The sequence below is a fragment of the Pleurodeles waltl genome, chromosome 10 (assembly GCF_031143425.1).
Source record: "Pleurodeles waltl isolate 20211129_DDA chromosome 10, aPleWal1.hap1.20221129, whole genome shotgun sequence".
Lineage (NCBI taxonomy): Eukaryota > Metazoa > Chordata > Amphibia > Caudata > Salamandridae > Pleurodeles > Pleurodeles waltl.
The window spans coordinates 463,646,049-463,653,164 of NC_090449.1; the positions used below are offsets into that span (position 1 = coordinate 463,646,049).

Below are 7,116 nucleotides of genomic sequence, written 5' to 3' on the forward strand. Positions count from 1 at the left end.
CCAGACTTCGCTTGTGGCCATTCCTCAAGTCTCTGGCATTTCGGCTATGTTACTGACAACCATAGTAAGGCTCCATGAAAATAACTAAGTGTAGGTCCACTGAGATAGGCAGGGTGAGCTTTCTGAATGCATTTATTCACAGAGGCGTGCAACAGGGATACATTTTAGCTACTACCCTTTTCACTCAGATTATCAATTACATCATTGATGGCATACCAATCCCAACTCTACTCTTTGCTGAAAACACCTTGATAATCTTGAGAAAACCCATGGGACTTCAGAATTTGTAGGACAAGTTTGGGGTCTTTTGTAGCTTCAAAGGACTTGAAATTAATATCCAAAAGTTCACATAAATGGTTATTACTCTGGAAAGGTCTTTGGTGGGGTGGCTGAAGTTAGGGGAGGCCTGCCTGGATAAGGTAAAGGTAGAAAAATGTCACTATTTGGCCATCAAGGTTGACAAACTATCCTGAAAACTTCATATTGGGAAGAATAGGATTATAATGCTCCCAACAAGGCTGCCTCAGTTTTAAAAGTTCACAGAGCAACAATATCTAAATCTGTGTCTCCGGCCTAAGTGATCTATAGAGCTAAGGCCAAATTGGTCTTACTGCCTGGAGTCAAAGTCTGGGGAATCTTAAACGATATGTTTTTAATCTCACAGGAGTTACTTTATTAGATAACTATTCAACCTACCTCAAGTTACCGCTGTGCTGCCTTTATTTTTTGTTACTGGCCTAAAGAATATTTAATATCATACTCCTCTTAGACTCAATGTTCTGAATATGTTTGTGATCAACAGATGAGGGATGGTTTATTAGAGATTTTAGATCTCGATACAGCCATTTCACTGCCTGGATAAGGTAAAGGTAGAAAAATTTCACTATTTGGCCATCAAGGTTGACAAACTATCCTGAAAACTTCATATTGGGAAGAATAGGATTATAATGCTCCCAACAAGGCTGCCTCAGTTTTAAAAGTTCACAGAGCAACAATATCTAAATCTGTGTCTCCGGCCTAAGTGATCTATAGAGCTAAGGCCAAATTGGTCTTACTGCCTGGAGTCAAAGTCTGGGGAATCTTAAACGATATGTTTTTAATCTCACAGGAGTTACTTTATTAGATAACTATTCAACCTACCTCAAGTTACCGCTGTGCTGCCTTTATTTTTTGTTACTGGCCTAAAGAGTATTTAATATCATACTCCTCTTAGACTCAATGTTCTGAATATGTTTGTGATCAACAGATGAGGGATGGTTTATTAGAGATTTTAGATCTCGATACAGCCATTTCACTGCCTGGACAAAATATGCCATGTCAAATTTTGGCTAGGCGCCCTGGGACTGGACAGCATGTGCACTGATCCATTGCTCCATTTACCTGGTTCCAAAGGTATCCTCAAGGATTCTCATTGAAATCATGCTGTGGTCTATAGCATCAGAACACCTGTAACAGTAGTTTATCTGATAAATTTTTGTACTTTAATCCACCCCCCTGTTTTGAATTGTACACAGATTAAATATTATCAAACGAAGCAAAAACTTATTATGAAATTTTAATTTGATATTCTGAAAATAAGGGGCTTTAAGTGTGTAAATGTAAAACGTTAAAAATAATCTGTGCAAAAACAAATAAAATATAGAGCACCTTTTATTTTGTCTGCCTGGCATTTCAATATGCTAGAAGAAATGGTACTGAAAACGGGGTGTAGTATGAGGAAATGGCGCTCAAAGTACTAGTCTGTCAGTATAAATATTGGGGAAACCCCACAAGGGAAACACCCAACCCTCAGAGGTCATAAACCTCACACTAATAATATATTGCACAATGGGGTGACCCCTAGAAAAACACTGATAACAAATATTTAAACAAATCGTAATGTAAAAATATCCATCAAAATCTCCTCAAGTACATAAATGTAATAGAGTGACCCACAACAATATTATGAATATAGAACAACGGGTAAAGCGGGAAGAAAACTGTAGCAATAGTAGTCCATAATTATTCAGATTAACGGATTATAACCAACTTTCGGTTACGCTTATTAAAGCAATTAGTCCACGGTATTTGATGAAAAATGTTTAATTGTTGAGCAATCTTTGATCCAAATTGTTCATATGTCCAAATTCAAGCCACATTCTGGTTACAAGATGTTCAAGCCAACACGTGTTTCGTCTTTGGGAGTGAATAACATCCCTAAACGACTTCTTCAGGGCTAAAAAATCATAGATAACACACATGAGTAATGGCCAATATGCTCAATTGTCAAATAACATATACGTGCACCCAAAGTGTGCATGCATAACCCATAAGGGAGAAATTCATTATCTAAAAGTGTATTATGCACCCCAAAGAGCAAAAAGTGTAAAATGTCTACAAAAAGAAAGGGACAAACCTCTCATGTAAAACAAATAAAATATATAGTCCATATCCTTAACAAAAAAATCTTTTTATATATGTCACCACCGAACTACCTGTAAACCACATAACACCACTAGTATATCAATCCACATGCATTTAAATTATAGTGTACACCAAACACCAAACAAAACCATGATTTAAATTATGTTACTATACCTTACAGATCCAAAAAATAATCGAGAAATAAACTGTCGATCCAGCAATAATAAATTGTCCTATAGATTATTTCAACATCTGATATTTCCACTGCTGTCAAGAAAAACCCACAATGAATATCAAAATAAAATAAGCCAACACATGGGTTTCATCATAAACTACACATACTTATCGTATCCACCATATTCAAAAATAAACAGAATATAATAAGAAAGCGCTTATTATTAATCAATATAGACTTAATAGTCTCTAAAATACTATGACGATCTGATTTGAAATGTACCACCTACTAAAAATCAAATAAATGTCTCATCCATCAGTTAACCTGCTCAAAATCTTATACTCAAGTCTACCGAGAACACTCACGTCTCAATTTCGAATTATCAGTATACAAAAAGAATCACCGGCATCTTCCGTCTCCTGTTTCATGTACGTCTAACGAGTACGCTGACGCCGCGCGTATCGACCCGGAAGTTAAATACACTTCCGGGTTAGTGATACACCATTTCAGAAAAAAGGGAATAGGCATGGAAATCGGACTAATCACGTAAACGATCCGATTTCACACACTTCACAATGCCTGCATTCCACTATTAACAAATGACTACCGATAATATAGATGCATAAATGCACCCCTTATATAGTACTTAAGAAAAAAGAATAATGTAAAAAAAAAAAAGAAAACAAAAAGGGGGAAAAAATTCACTATATCATATTTCGAGAAATCACCATATTAACTTTTTATAACGACTACATATATATAGCAGCACACGTTAATTAACAACAATAGATAATATGTGATTACTATGAGGAACCAAAGAAAAAAATAAAAATATACGAACAAATCAATAATAGTAACCCCACTATTATTAAAAGAATAGACAAATGAGAATTTTGGCTCAGCACTCATATACATTTGATAATATTAACAAGTAGAAATATTATATAGTACATAGAATATTACATATAAACTAATATACAAACAGTCAAAAATTTAATGATTAATCACCCAAAAAGAACTCTAATTCTCTATCAGTATTAAGACCAGTTTCAACAGTCCTCAGTCTCATTATCCATAATGCCTCCTGTTGGCGTAAATATAACTCTCTATTGCCACCTCTTGGGTTACGTACAATGTGTTCCAGACCAAAAAATGTAAACCTCTTTTGAACTCCTTGTGTAGAACATGAGACCATATGGGTCACCAGGGGATATCTCATATCCTCATTTTTAAGTGCCCGCATGTGTTCGCTTATTCTAATTTTAAGTGGTCGTATGGTGCTGCCCACATAGATTTTTGAACACTTACATCGTATTATATACACAACATAATTGGAATTGCAATCCATAATAGAATATATTAAATATGATTTGCCCTCATGATGGTATTCTTTTAACTTATGACAGGCCCAGCGACACACTCCACATGCGCCACATCTGTAGAAACCAACTTCTTTTTGAGATAACCAAGTTATTTTAGGAGGGATAGTCGTGAAGCTGGGACTTAAAAGATTTCTCAACGTTTTACCCCTACGAAAGGATGTCTTGATTGGCCCTAATGCAATATCCTTAAATATTGGGTCCTGTGAAAGTAATTTCCAATGTTTGAACATAAATTTTTGTAAAATAAGGGATGCATCAGTATATTCAGTGATAAACCTAACTGTATCACGTGCCTCTTTAGACTTATTACGTTCTATAAGTTCTAATGTTGTATTTCTATCTAAGTGCTGTGCTCTATGTCGAGCCTTCTTAATAATTTTATTCGAATAGCCACGCATTGTGAACCTCCTCTCCATGTCGTTAAGTTGAGCAATAAATTCATTATCTAGACTACAGTTGCGTCGAGCTCTTAAAAATTCACCAAAAGGAATTGCTGCAATCTGATGTTTGGGATGAGAACTGGTTGCATGAAGGATGGAGTTGCAAGCAGTTGTTTTACGAAAGAGTCTACTATGAATTTTATGTTCCATAATAAAAAGTTCTACATCTAAAAACTCAATCTTTTCATCACTAAATTGATAAGTAAATCTAACATTCATGTAATTAGAGTTCAGAAAATTGCAAAATTCTACAAGTTTTTCTTTGCCTCCAGTCCAAATCATAAAACAATCGTCTATGTAGCGTCCCCAAAATAAAATAAACGTCTGCCAAGCTGCAGCACCAGGACCCCAAATCCATGACTGTTCAAACCACCCCATAAATAAGTTAGCATATGATGGAGAGAACTTCGAGCCCATGGCTACACCTTGATTCTGTCGATACCAAATGTTGTTAAATAGGAAAAAATTATTTTTAGTGATCAAGTTGATCATATCTAATAACATTTTAGTATGTTCCCATAGATCCGCAGGTCTTCTGTTCAAAAAATATTTTAAAGCTTCCAAACCTAAGTCATGATTAATACATGTATAAAGTGATACAACATCTAAGGTCACCAGAAGCATATTACTGTCCCACTCCACATCACTTAGGATACTAAGAATGTGTGTGGTGTCCGAATGAACGAAGGGAGATTATGTACTAATGGCTGCAAAAAGCAATCAACATACTCCGAAAGTTTTTCTGTTGGGCCCAATATACCCGATATTATAGGTCTTCCTGGTGGAAATGGTGAACCCTTATGTATTTTAGGTAGAGTGTACAAACATGGATACCGAGGGTGATGTACCTTCAAGTATAAGTATTCATCTTTATTAAGTAATCCCTTATGTTGCCACTCCAATAGATTTCTGTTAATAGTACACATAAGCATAAAAATAGGATTATGTGGTAATTTCTCATAACAGGACACATCACTAAGCTGTGATACAATTTCGTTGTCATAATCCACCTTATTCATAATGACCACATTTCCACCTTTATCCGCAGGTCTAATGATAATATTTTTATTCTGTCTCAATTCTTGTAAAGCAGTGAGTTCTTCAATCTTTAAATTACTGGATATCTGTCGAGATTTATTCTTGATTAAATATTTGTCATAATCCTGACACACTGCATCAAAAAATTTATCTAGAGAATTGGAAGCTAGAGATCTAGGAGTCCACCTAGATTTTAATTTGAGACCACTAGATATACTTTTATCAGAAACAATATCAAGATCATGTAAAATTCTCGCAGTAATATCAGGGTCTTCATCTCGTTCGACTAAAGATAATAAAACTGCTGTATCATGAATATCCTCAATAGACAGATTACTGGAGGAGGATTCAATTGTCTCAAAGTGCGTCAACCTGCCTGGGTTATTGTGAAAATGTTGTTTAAGTTTGAGTTTACGTACAAATTTAAATAAATCAATTTTGGATCTACAAGGATCACCAAAATTTGTAGGACAGTAACTCAGACCTTTTGATAAAAGGTTTTTGATCCCTGTCGTTAATTCCAGACTTGATAAATTCACTATATTAATTAGTGATGTATTTTCAGAGTTCACATTTTCCTGTCTCGAGATCTCGTCTTGACGCCTTCCAACTCCTTTGTCATATTGCCCCTTTCCTCTACTGCCTCTCCTAGTCTTTTTGGTTGTCCCACCTCTTTGTTTAGAGCATTTCTGCCTCGTCTCATCCTCATTATTTCCACTAAAAAATTATTGCCACTTGAGGTAGTGTGAGCCAAAGTCCCAGCTCCACACTCTATATCACTGTCACTAGTTACCGAGGTGCTAACTGACGATGAGTCAGAAGACTTTGATATTCCTGAGCCCCGAAGGGGCCCCATTGTGTGAAACAGATGATCATATTTAGAAGCAAAAGTAAAAATTCTACCTGATAAATAATCTCTCTCGTCCCGCTTTAATTTGCGCGCTTTTCTTTGCATTATTTCCTCTTGATGTTTAAGTAAGATATCTTCCAAAATTTTGTAGTTTTTCTCGGTAGCTTCTCTAAGATCCAAAGATGTAATTTCCTGTTCTAGAGTACTAATTTCAATTTGTAATTGACTCACCTTTCTCTCTGAGTTAATAATCAATATATCCATGAGTTTCATTGAACTCGCTGTGAGTTCCTCTTCCCATAATACCAATAAATCTTCATCCAGATCATCATATGTGGGAAATATTTGAGACCTTAGGCCTCGAGGAATACGATTAAGTTTCTTATATTGTTTTAACGTTATTCCATCCCACCATTTAGATAATTCATTTTTCTTGATTCTCTCTAATTTAATAAATTTGCTCCTGAGGCCTTCCTTTGGTATAGTGCCCCCCGATTTATTAACAAGCATACCTCCCTTTGCTAAATTACTGAATAGTTCCTCTGCTGCCTTATTTCTATCCATAATGAAGTAAAATTATTCAATAGTACCTGTGCAGAAGAAATGGCTCTGGCCCCTATATGTTCTTTTTTATAGATCTCAATAGCTTATTGTTTTCAGTGAGTTTTCACATACAGACATCATATGACATTCAGCCGAATCCAAAACATCATTTGGACAAAATCATCTGAGGCAAGATTGAAAACAAGAAAAATAACACCTAAGAGCCGCCATCCTGATACCTATGTAGCAAGGGACCCCGGACCTCCTCATACTTATGGAGTTGAT

General features: G+C 35.6%; 1 long non-coding RNA gene across 1 annotated transcript; it reads right to left on the reverse strand.

The window, feature by feature from the left end:
• Positions 1 to 2,066: 2,066 nt before the first annotated feature.
• On the reverse strand, positions 2,067 to 2,725 carry LOC138261621 (uncharacterized). Its single transcript, XR_011199128.1, has 2 exons — positions 2,578 to 2,725; positions 2,067 to 2,215 (listed from the first exon to the last, which is right to left on the reverse strand). It is a non-coding gene; the product is annotated as an uncharacterized lncRNA (long non-coding RNA).
• Between the last annotated feature and the right edge of the window lie 4,391 nt (positions 2,726 to 7,116).